General features: G+C 38.4%; 1 protein-coding gene across 33 annotated transcripts in view; it reads right to left on the bottom strand.

Annotated features, from left to right (window-relative positions):
• LOC105488506 (protein tyrosine kinase 2) overlaps positions 1-12,353 on the bottom strand; it is a 357,242-nt gene that overhangs the window by 246,442 nt on the left and 98,447 nt on the right. The window lies entirely within an intron of this gene.

Here is a 12,353-nt window from a genome sequence, read left to right as displayed (position 1 = left end):
GAATGTCATTACATATACTACACACTGGTGATTAACAACACTATAATTAAAATAAGGTCCCTGGCTTAACCAACTCACTGTTAACAGGAGAATCAGACAGAGAGCAACTGAAAACAAAATGAAAAAAGCATGCACAATTACATTTTTTAAGTGTGATAAAGAGCTTCTATTTGAGTGTGAAGAAATAGCCTGCACAAGCCTGAACACCCACTGAGAAAAACGAAAATCCAGATTAAAAATCTTTTTAACCCAAACAATGTTTGAAGGGCTCAAGACGAAGACATTCTGAGGCAACCAAGACAATGAGTGACACAGATGAAGACGGGAAATGATACTTAACAACTGGCTGCTTTTTCCCACAGGGCATTTGCCAATTCTGAGCCCTTCAGAGCTTGAAGGGCCAGGAAAAGTCTACTAATGGGAGAGAAACCAGCAGAGCTTTTGGCAGCAAGAGATCAAATCTTGGATTCTGGTGAGAAGGAAGGGTGGAGACTGTGTCAAACACTCTGCGGGTTGTCTCCTGAAGACAGTTACTGAATCCTGAACCTGAGCTGAGAAGGAGCCTCTCAAAACAGTGAAAGCATTTAGAAAACAGGAGTAAGACCTCAGGAATAAACCAGAATAATATCAGGACATTCCCAGGCTTGCAACGAGAACAGCTGGGTGCAGAAGCAAAGGGAACTTTGTAAACCTGGAGTACAATACCTGCTCAGAACCATCATGGCAGGCCAGGTATGGCTGCTCATGCCTCTAATCCCAGCCCTTTGGAAGGCTGAGGCGGGAAGACTGCGTGAACCCAGGAGTTTGAGACCAGCCTGGGCAACATGACAAGACCTTGTCTCTACTAAAAAATACAAAAATTAGCTTGGGCATGGTAGTGTGTTCCTGTAGTCCCAGCTACTCAGGAGGCTAAGGTGGGAGGACAGCTTGAGCCCAGGAGGTTGAGGCTATAGTGAGCTCTGACTACATTGCTGCACGTCAGCCTGGACCACAGAGTAAGACTGTCTCAAAACAAACACACACACAAACACAAAACCACAGATCCAGCCAGGCACAGATGCTTATGCCTATAATCCCAACACTTTGGGAGGCTGAGGCAGGCAGACTGCTTGAGCTCAAAAGTTCAAGACCAACCTAGCCACCTTGGCAAAACCCCATCTCTACAAAAAAATACAATAAAGAGCCAGGAGTTGTGGCGCAAGCCTGTGGTCCCAGCTACTTGGGAGGCTGAGGTGGGAGGATCACTTGAACCCAGTAGGGGAACGCTACAATGAGCCGAGATCGTGCCACTGCTCTCCAGCCTGGGGGACAGAGCCAGACCCTGTCAGCTCCCCACTATCTGCCCAGCAAAGAAAAGGGCCAACCCTCTATTGGTATCAAACAAAGCACAAATAACATCTTTTCATCCAAATCACTTTCCAATTAGTTAAAAAAAAAAATGATATGACAGCACAGTAAAAGGAAAACCATAAACCAAGTCAAAAGATGCCAAAAGCACAAAAGAAAAACACATGTACCATATATCACAGAAATAAGCTAATACCCTATATATATACAGAAATTCTTTTAAAATGAGGGGGGAAATGATAGAAAAGAATGCAAAAGACAATCCAATTAATTAAAAAGATATACCAAGTGTAGGCAAGGATGTGAAGAAACTGGCACCTTCCTACATTGCTGGAAGAGTATAAAATGGTGCAACTGCTATGAAAATAGTTTGGCAGCTCCTCAAAAGGTTAAACACGGAGTTACCATGTGAACCTACCATTCCATTTCTAGGTAGACATACGCCCAAAAGAACTGAAAATGTATGTCCAAATAAAAACTCACGGCTGGGCATACTGGCTCATGCCTGTAATCCCAGCACTTTGGGAGACTCAGGCAGGTGGATTGCTTGAGCTCAGGAGTTCAAGACCAGCCTGGGCAACATGGCAAAACCCCATCTCTACAAAAACCACAAAAATTAACTGGGCATGGTGGCATGTGCCTGTAGTCCCAGCTACTTGGGAGGCCGAGGCTTGCTTGAGCCCAGGAGGTCGAGGCTGCAGTGAGCTGTAATCATGCCACTGCACTCCAGCTTAGGTGACAGAGAGAGACCCTGAGACAAAACAAAATGAAACACCCTCACATGTGAATGTTCACAGCAGCATTACCCACAACACTGAAAAGTGAAAATAACCCAAATATCCACATCTTTCACTGGATAAACAGATTAACAAAATGTGGTATACCCAACAATGAAATATTGTTCAGCAAAAAAAGAAATGAAGCACTGATACATGCTACAGCACGGAGCAACCTTGAGAACATTATACTACAAAGGAATCAGACATGAAAGATCACAAATTGTGATTCCACTTATATGAAGGAATACACAAATCTATAGAGAAGAAAGATTACCAGCTGCCAGTGGCTAGGGGTAGGGCAGAGTTGGGAATGACTGCTAATAGGTAAGGAGTTTCTTTTGGGGATGAGAGAAATGGTTTGAATTTTGATCATGGTGATGGTTGAATATACTAAAAAACACTCAATTGTACACTTTGAAGTTGTTAAAATGGTAAATTTTATGTTATGGGAATTTTACCTCTGTGAAAATACAAATACATAAACAACTGTCGATTTTTTAAAAAGGTCACAGCAGTACCCTGTCCGTTGGTAAGGATGCGGGGAAACAGGAACTCTCATACACTACTCATGGGAATGTGAATTTTCTATCATATGGATAAAGAGGAATTTGACAATAACAAAACTACATGTGCCTTCTGATCCAGCAATTCCACTTCTAGAAATTTATGAAAAGATACACTGTTACAAACTAAACATTTGTGTGCTCCCAAAATTAGTAAGTTGAGACCATACTCCCCAATGTGATGCTATTACAAGGTAGGGTCTTTTGGAGGCAATGTGGACTAGATGAGGTCATAATGGTGAGGCCCTCATGAATGGGATTAGTGTCCTTGTGAAAGTCCAAGAGCATGCTTCCTGTCTCTGCTCTCCAGAGATATGCCTGAGCATCTAAGTCCACAGTCTGAAACCCGGAAAAAAGGGCCCTCACCAGAACTCCACCATACTGTCACTCTTATCTAGGACTTCCAGCCTCTAGACCAGTGAGAAATAAGTTTCTGTTGTTTATAAGCCACCCAGTTTATGTATTTTGTTATAATCATCCCAAGTGAAGAGATATGTTTAACAACAACATGAAAATACATATGCATAAGGTTATTCACTGCAGCCTTGCAAAGTATTAGGGAACACCTAAATGCCCATTCATGGGAGACTAATGGAATAAACTATGGTACATTCCCATAATGGAGTACTATGAATCTGTTGGGGGCGGGGGGAAAGGAAAGAAGAGCCCTATAATTGACTAAGTATGATTTCCAGGATTTATTAAGTTAAAAACCCAAAGTGCAAATCACAGCCACAGCATACCTTTTGAATAAAATGGGGAAAATAGGAAAATACAAATGTGTCTGCTCATATGTGCAAAATAACTCCATAAAGTAGAAATGGGAGTCCAGTGAGATTGGTTACACATGGGAGAGGTGTGACCAAGATGGAAAGTGCAGGAATGGGGTGGCACTTCTGAGTATACATGAATACACCCTTATAACTTTTGGTACCCTATAGAAGATCTGAAGAGCACGATGAACAAATCTGATCTAACTGACACTATACCTAATAGGATAATACATAATCTTTGCAAGTACACAAGAAATATTTTCTAAAGTTGCCCATATGCTGAGTGAAAGAGCAAGATTCAATAAATATCAAGGGACTAAAATTATTCAAAGTATATTCTGTGTCTAGCATTAGGCTAGACAACAACTACAAAATAACTAGAAAATGTTCCATTGTCAGGAAATTAAGCAGTGTATTTCAAGTAACCCTTTAAGTCGAAAAGAGACTCAAAAGTATTTTGAATTAAATAATGCACTGAAAAGAAATATCAAAACTGTGAAAGTAGACAGAGCTATGCTTAGAGTAAAATCTATATGTTTGGCAGGACACAGGGAATCATGCCTGTAATCCCAGCACTTTTGGAGGCTGAGATGGGAGGACAGCTTGAGGCCAGAAGTTCAAGACCTGCCTGGGCAACACAGTGAGATCCCTACAAAATAATTTTAAAATTAGCTGGGCATGGTGGTGTGTGCCTATAGTCCCAGCTCCTTGGGAGGCTGAGGCAGGAGGACTGCTTAAGCCCCAGAGCTTAAGTTATGACTGTATCACTGCACTCCAGCCTGAGCAACAGAGCACAACCCTGTCTCCTTTAAAAAAAAAAAAAAATTACATATTTAAATTCATGTATTAGAAGTGATAGTTGAGTATCTCTAAGAATATACATCTGTGAAGGGAGGATGGTTAATTTACAGAAAAAGAGAATGCATAACATCTAGTATTTGGTAGCACAACTAGGGATTACAGCCAACAAAAATGTACATTTAAAAATAACTAAGAGTATAATTAAAATGTTTGTAACACCAAAAAAATGAGAAATGTTTGAGGTGATGGATACCCCATTTAGCCTGATGTGATTATGATGCACTGTATGCCTATATGAACACATCTCATGTACCCCATAAATTTATATATATACCCACTATGTACCAATGAAAATTTTTTAATTAAAAGAAGAATGCATATTTAAAAGGACAACTTAAAAGCAAAACAAAATCAAAAGTTACTCTTCTAAAAAAAACTGAAACACCTCTCGAAAGACTGATCAAAGATAAAATGAGTCAGGAGAAACCAGCAACATCAATAATGGAGAAGATAAGAGGTAAGAGATAATGAGTAATACAATAAGGGATTATTAATAACTTTATGCCAATGAATTTGAAAATTTAGATAAGCACAATTCCTTGCAAAACACAACACAGCAAAATGAAACAATATAAAATGAAACTAGACTGTTCTATTTAAAATAGTCCATCTAAAATCCTCCCCACAAAGGAACATTTTAATTCTTTCAACAAACTAAGAAATGTTAATCTTACACAAATTCTTCCAGAAAACAGATACAGAACATTTCCCAACTTGTTTTATGACACCTGCAGAACAGTGATATCAAAACCTGACAGAACAGGATGAGAAATGATATAAGTCTACCTTTCTTATAAACACAGATGCAAAAATCTTAACAATTTGCATACTTAATCCAGCAATATTTTAAAGGAATAACATGTCATGACCAAAAGTTTACTCTAGGAATAAAAGAAAGGTATTCATTCAAAAAGCAATCAGTGTAATTTACCACATTTTCAGAAAGAACAGCCAGTTACCTTGATACATGCAGAAAACACATATGATAAAGTTTACCAACCACTCATGATAAAAACTCGTAGCAAACTAGAAATAGGATGAGATTTCGTACATCTGATGAAGAGTATCTATATGAAATGTAAATACTAGTGGGAAAAAATTTCCCCTCCCCAAACTGGAAATAAGACATGGATGCCCACCATTACCACTTGCGTACAGCATTGTTTTAGAAGTCACTGCCAAGTACCATAGCTGCCCCACACCCCCAAAAAAAGGGTGGGGTAGTAAAACATAAAGGTTAGGAAAGAACAAATAAAACTATCATTTATCTTCAAAAACTAGGCCAAAACATTTTTTACAAGATAAACCTCTGTTGCAATGTTACCAGAATGAAGCAGTTTTCCACTATAGAATGTGATTTTGCTCCTATCCTTTCAGAACTTAGCAAAAGAAAAAAAAAAAAAAAAAAAAAAAAAAAAAAAGAATGCTATTTTGTTTTACACTTTAATGTTTTATCTGCTTGTCAAAATCTGATCTGTGCTATAAATTCTCAAATAGGCAATATATTTGCCATCAGGCCTTCTTCAACTCTCTCCGGGAAGGTCTGTGCCTCATGCTGTTATCCTCCCAAGTACCCTGTTGGTGGCATTCACATGTCTTCATGTTTGTCTTTTTGTTGGTCTTGAGGGTTCTGAGATCCTGGCATCTGGGTCACCTCCTTGGGCACTCATCACAGGTTGGTCAGTTCAAAAAAATGGCCTCAACTACAGAATGACAAGTTTCAAGAGTTGCTTTCTGCTACAATGACTATTCTGTTTCTACCAATTAACAGACTTCCCTGTGTTGTTTGTGTGGTTCTGTATTTGTTTCTGATTCTTGGCTAAAGTTGAACAGCTGGGGCTGCCAATTCTTTGTCTGTCTCTAAATGAAGAACGTCTTCTTTCACCCCCTCACCATGGAAAGGTAATCTTTTCACAGGACTTTGTTATCGTAGCCCTTGTTTCTGTGACCAATTACATTTTTAAAAACTTTTCAAGATTAATTATTCACAGAGATCTGCCACTTCTGCACACTACAGAATATCTTTTTCAATAAATTATCAAAGCAGAAATGAAAAGATTTTAAAACCAAAAACTGTTTTTACATGGCTTAGACCAGTCCTTCTCATCTGTGATGAAGAACCAGTTTTAATTTCCAACCTATCACAGACCAATTCTTTTGTAAAATACAATGAAAAGGAATTTCTAGAAAAATGAAGTTTTTTTTAAAAAAAGACATACCTAAGCCAAACACAAAATTTCCGTCATTAGAATTTCGATATAAAATCACTATCAAATTGCCGTAAGGTGTCTAGATGCTTACACCAAATTTCCTTATCTTGTCCTAAGCTGTTAATAGTTCCAGCACCAATACTAGTCTGCTGACTGCACTTTACTGAGTCCTAGCTCAGCCAGGCTGCCCAGTTTAAATCACTGTAGGCAAGAGACCAAATGCGGACTGGAATGGGAGAGAAGATGGAATGTCAATAATTGCTGCTCAGCTGTCTACAACTTTAGTTCTCCCTTTAATTAACATAGGAAACATATCAAGGGTTCTCAGTGCCTAACTCTTTCTTCTTCTCTTGAAGAAATAGGGCAGTTCCAAGTCCAGATGTGAAGAAACAAGTGTTAATAAACTCTGGAGTTAAGTTCCAAGGCTCAACCCACAACCTGATGTAATGCTACATAAAGCAGCACATACAAAAAAGGGGGAAAAAATGCAACGAACATAATAAACACCCTACTCTTTACTCCAGAATTACCTCATTTATAATTACTGTACATGTTAAGATCCCACCAAGAGAACCACCTCATTATGCTTTAAGTACACTTACCCTTTAATAAAACTTGAGATGTTTGCTGAAGCTGTAAAGGGAGGGAGGGTGTCAAAAAGACGAGTAGCTTGCTGTTAGAATAAGTGAGAATAAGCAAAGGAAAGCAAATTGAGACAGCTAAATTAAAAGAAATTATGACCTAACTTGAAGAGCTTTAAGAATCTGGGTAATATTTCTAGTTAAAGTGACTCCTTAAACTAAACTGGTATAAAAGTTATCTTCTCAATCATTTTGGTCTTTTCTATAACACTTGATTTTATTTTCTCATAAAAAGCTAACCTAAATTTTCTAAATTAATTTTACTAGACAAAGCAGCTAACATTAAATTACTTAATGTTTAATATGCCCTTTTTCCAATGTGACTTTGATACACTTTCTGTTAATACATGGAATCTGTATTTCCTCCCCTTGAATCTAGGTGGGCTTCTGACTCTGGCTAAGGGACTTTCTAGGCCAGGAAATAAAAGACAATTACCAAAAGAAAAATAAACCAAAAAGAGTTAACCAAGATTCCCTTGGTTTTCTTGAAACTCAGCCACTATACCCATTATTGCAGAAATACAAAGACTCTTAAAGAGACTACGATGAACAATATTTGCTAACAAATTAGAAAAGCTGGAAGAAACTGATAAATTCTTGGACACATACAACCTATCAAGATTGAACCATGAAGAAACAGAAAGCCTCAATAAGCCAATTAATGAGTCAATGATACAAGGTGTAATAGAGAGTCTCCCATCAAAGAAAAGCCCACAACCTGATGGCTTCACTGATGAATTTTACAAAAAGTATTTTAAGAAGTAATACCAATTCTACTGCAAACTCTTCTACTCAAAAATATTGAAGAGGGGAGAATATTTCCAAAATCATTTTACAAGGGCTGTATTACCTTGATAACAAAACCAGACAAGGATGCAACAAAAAAAGAAAACTACAGGCCAACATCACTGATGAACGTAAACACAAATATCCTCAATGAAATACTAGCAAACTGAATTAAACAACACGTTCAAAAGATCAATTACCATGATCAAGTAGGATTCATCCCAGGGATGCAAGGAGAGTTCAACATATACAAATCAATAAATGTGATATATCACATTAACAGAACAAAGGAGAAAAAACCATACGGTCTCATCTCAATAGATGAAGAAAAAGCATTTGATAAAATTCAACATCCCTTCATGATAAAAATTCCCAAAAAACAGGGTATAGAATGAACGTATCTCAAAATAATAGAAGGCCATATACGACAAATTCACAAACTAACATCAAGCTGAGGGAAAAAGCGAAGGCCTTTCCTCTGTGATCTGAAACAATACAAGGATGCCCACTCTCACCACTTTTATTCAACACAGTACTGAAAGTCCCGACCAGAGCAATTAGGCAAGAGAAATAAAGGATATCTAAATTGACAAGGAAGATGTCAAATTAGTCTTGTTGACAGATGACACGATCTTATACTTAGAAAAACCTAAAGACTTCACCAAAAAGCTTTTAGAACTGATAAATTCAGTAAAGTAGCAGGATGCAAAATCAACATACGAAAATAAGTAGCATTTATATACACCAACAACGAACAATGTATAAAATAAATCAAGAAAGCAATCACATTTACAACAGCTACAAAAAATATCAAATACCTAGGAGTCAATTTAACCAAAGAAGTAAATTATCTATATAAGGAAAACTATAAAACATTGGTGAAAGAAATTGAAGAGGGGCTCGGTATGGTGGCTCATGCCTTAATCCCAGCACTTTGGTAGGTCAAGGCAGGCGCATCACTAGAGGCCAGGAGTTCACAACCAGCCTAGCCAACATGGTGAAACCCCAACTCTACTAAAATTACAAAAATTTGCCAGGCATGGTGTCACATGCCTGTAATCCCAGCTACTTGAGAAGCTGAGCCACGAGAATAGCTTGAACCCGGGAGGTGGGGGTTGCAATGAGCCGAGATTGTGCCACTGAATTCCAGCCTGGGTGATGAAGTGAGACTGTCTCAAAAAGAGAAAAGAAGAGAAAGAAACTGAAGAGGACACACACAAAAAAATTGAAAAATATTTCATGTTCATGGATTGGAAGAAATAATATTGTTAAAATGGCAACAATACCCAAAGCAATTTACAGATTCAATGCTATCCCTATAAAAATACCAATGACACTCTTCACAGAAACAGGAAAAAAAAAATCCTAAAATTTATATGGAACCACAAAAGACCCTGAATAGCCAAAGCAATCCTGAGCAAAAAGAACACAGCTGGAGACATTACACTACCTGACTTCAAAAGTTACAATAAGCTATAGTAACCAAATCAGCATGGTACTGGCATAAAAACACATAGAGCAATGAAACTCTGGAGATCTCAAATATAAATCCATACATTTACAACCAATTCATTTTTGAGGAAGCCTCCGAGTTCATGTAATGGGGAAATGATAGTTCCTTTAATACCTGGTGCCGAGAAAACTGGATAACTGTATGCAGGACAATGAAATTACATCTCTCTCTCTCTCACCATACACAAAATAGCAAATCCACATGGAATTAAAGACTCAACTCTAAGACCTGAAACTATGGAATTACTATAAGAAAATACTGGGGAAACACTTCTGGACACTGATCTCGACAAGAATTTTTCAATATAAGACCTCAAAAATACAGACAACTAAAGCAAAAATAAAGACAAATGGCATTACATCAAGATAAAAAGCCTCTGCACAGCAAAAGACACAATTAACAAAGCAAAAAGGCAACAAAAAGAACGGGAGAAAGTATTTGCAACTACCCATCTGACAATGGATTAATAACCAGAATCTATGAAGAGCTCAGAAAACTCAATAGAAGGAACTGGAGGTTACATTGAACTAAAATCATGCTCAATGAACTCCAGCTTGGGCAAGAAAGCGAGATCTGGCTTTTTAAAAAAAAATACTTTTAAGTTCTGGGATACAGGTGCAGAACGTGCAGGTTTGTTATATAGGTATACACATGTCATGGTGGTTTGCTGCACCCATCAACCCGTCGTCTACATTAGGAATATTTCTCGTAACGCTATCCCTCCCCTACCCGCGCCGACCCCGTGACAGGCCCTGGGTGTGTGATGTTCCCCTCCCTGTGTCCATGTGTTGTCACTGTTCATCCCCCACTTTATGAGTGGTTTTCTGTTCCTGTGTTAGTTTGCTGAGAATGATGGTTTCCAGCTTTATCCATGTCCCTGCAAAGGACATGAACTCATCCTTTTTTATGGCTACATAGTATTCCATGGTGTATATGTGCCACTTTTTTTTTTTTTTTTTTTTTTTTTGAGATGGGAGTCTTGCTCTGTCACCCAGTCTGGAGTACAACGGCACAATCTTGGCTCACTGCAGTCTCTGGCCCCCGGGTTCCAGTGATTCTCCTGCCTCAGCCTCCTGGGTACCTGGGATTACAGGCGCACACCACCACGCATGGCTAATTTTTGTATTTTTAGTAGAGATGGGGTTTTGCCATGTTGGTCAGAGCTGGTCTTGAACTCCTGACCTCAGGCGATCCACCCGCCTCAGCCTCCCAAGGTACTTGGATTACAGGCGTGAGCCACCGCCCGGCCACCACATTTTCTTTATCCAGTCTATCATTGATGGGCACTTGGGTTGGTTCCAAGTCTTTGCTATTGCGAACAGTGCTGCAATAAACATACGTGTGCATGTGTCTTTATAGAATGATTTATAATCCTTTGGGTATATACCCAATAATGGGATTGCTGGGTCAAATGGTATTTCTGGTTCTAGATCCTTGAGGAATTGCTACACTGTCTTCCACAATGGTTGAATTAATTTACACTCCCACCAACAGTGTAAACGTGTTCCTATTTCTCCACATCCTCTCCAGCTTCTGTTGTTTCCTGAATTTTTAATGATGGCCATTCTAACTGGTGTGAGATGGTATTTCATTGCGGTTTTGAACTGCATGTCTCTAATGACCAGTGATGATGAGCTTTTTTTCATATGTTTATTGGCCACATAAATGTCTTCTTGAGAAGTGTCTGTTCATATCCTTCACCCACTTTTTGATGGGATTGTTTTTTTCTTGTAAATTAAAGTTCTTTGAAGATTCTGGATATTAGTCCTTTGTCAGATGGACAGATTATAAACATTTTCTCCTGTTCTGTAGGTTGCCTGTTCCCTCTGATGATAGCTTTTTTGGTTTGTTTTTGCCATGCAGAAGCTCTTAGTTTAATTAGACGCCATCTGTCAATCTGGCTTTTGTTGCCATTGCTTTTGGTGTTTTAGTCATGAAGTTTTTGCCCATGCCTATGTCCTGAATGGTATTGCCTAGGTTTTCTTCTAGGGTTTTTATGGTTTTAGGTCTTACATTTATGTCTTTAATCCATCTTGATTTAATTTTTGTATAAGATGTAAGGAAGGGATCCAGTTTCAATTTTCTACATATGTCTAGCCAGTTTTCCCAACACCATTTATTAAATAGGGAAATCTTTCCCCCATTGCTTGTTTTTGTCAGGTTTGTCGAAGATCAGACGGTTGTAGATGTATGGTGTTATTTCTGAGGCCTCTGTTCCACTGGTCTATCTGTTTTGGTACCAGTACCATGATATCTGTTTTGGTACCACTACCATACTGTGTGGTATACTGTAGCCTTGTAGTATAGTTTGAAGTCAGGTGGCATGATGCCTCCAGCTTTGTTCTTTTTGCTTAGGATTGTCTTAGCTATGCAGGCTCTTTTTTGGTTCCATATGAAATTTAAAATAGGTTTTTCTAATTCTGTGAAGAAAGTCAATGGGAGCTTGATGGGGATAGCATCTAATCTATAAATTACTATGGGCCGTATGGCCATTTTCACGATATTGATTCTTCCTATCCATGAACATGGAATGTTTTTCCATTTGTTTGTATCCTCTCTTATTTCCTTGAGCAGCGGTTTGTAGTTCTCCTTGAAGAGGTTCTTCACATCCCTTGTAAGTTGGATTCCTAGGTATTTTATTCTCTTTGTAACAATTGTGAATGGGAGTTCACTCATGATTTGGCTGTTTGTCTATTATCGGTGTATAGGAATGCTTGTAATTTTTGCACACTGAGTTTGTATCCTGAGACTTTGCTGAAGTTGCTTATCAGCTTAAGGAGATTTTGGGTTGAGATGATGGGGTTTTTTAAATACACAATCATGTCATCTGCAGAGACAATCTGACTTCCTCTCTTCCTATCTGAATACCCTTTCTTTCTT

Source organism: Macaca nemestrina, chromosome 8 (assembly GCF_043159975.1).
Source record: "Macaca nemestrina isolate mMacNem1 chromosome 8, mMacNem.hap1, whole genome shotgun sequence".
Taxonomy (NCBI): Eukaryota; Metazoa; Chordata; class Mammalia; order Primates; family Cercopithecidae; genus Macaca; species Macaca nemestrina.
Note: the sequence above shows the minus strand (reverse complement) of the source record. Positions and strands in the feature narration are given on the sequence as shown.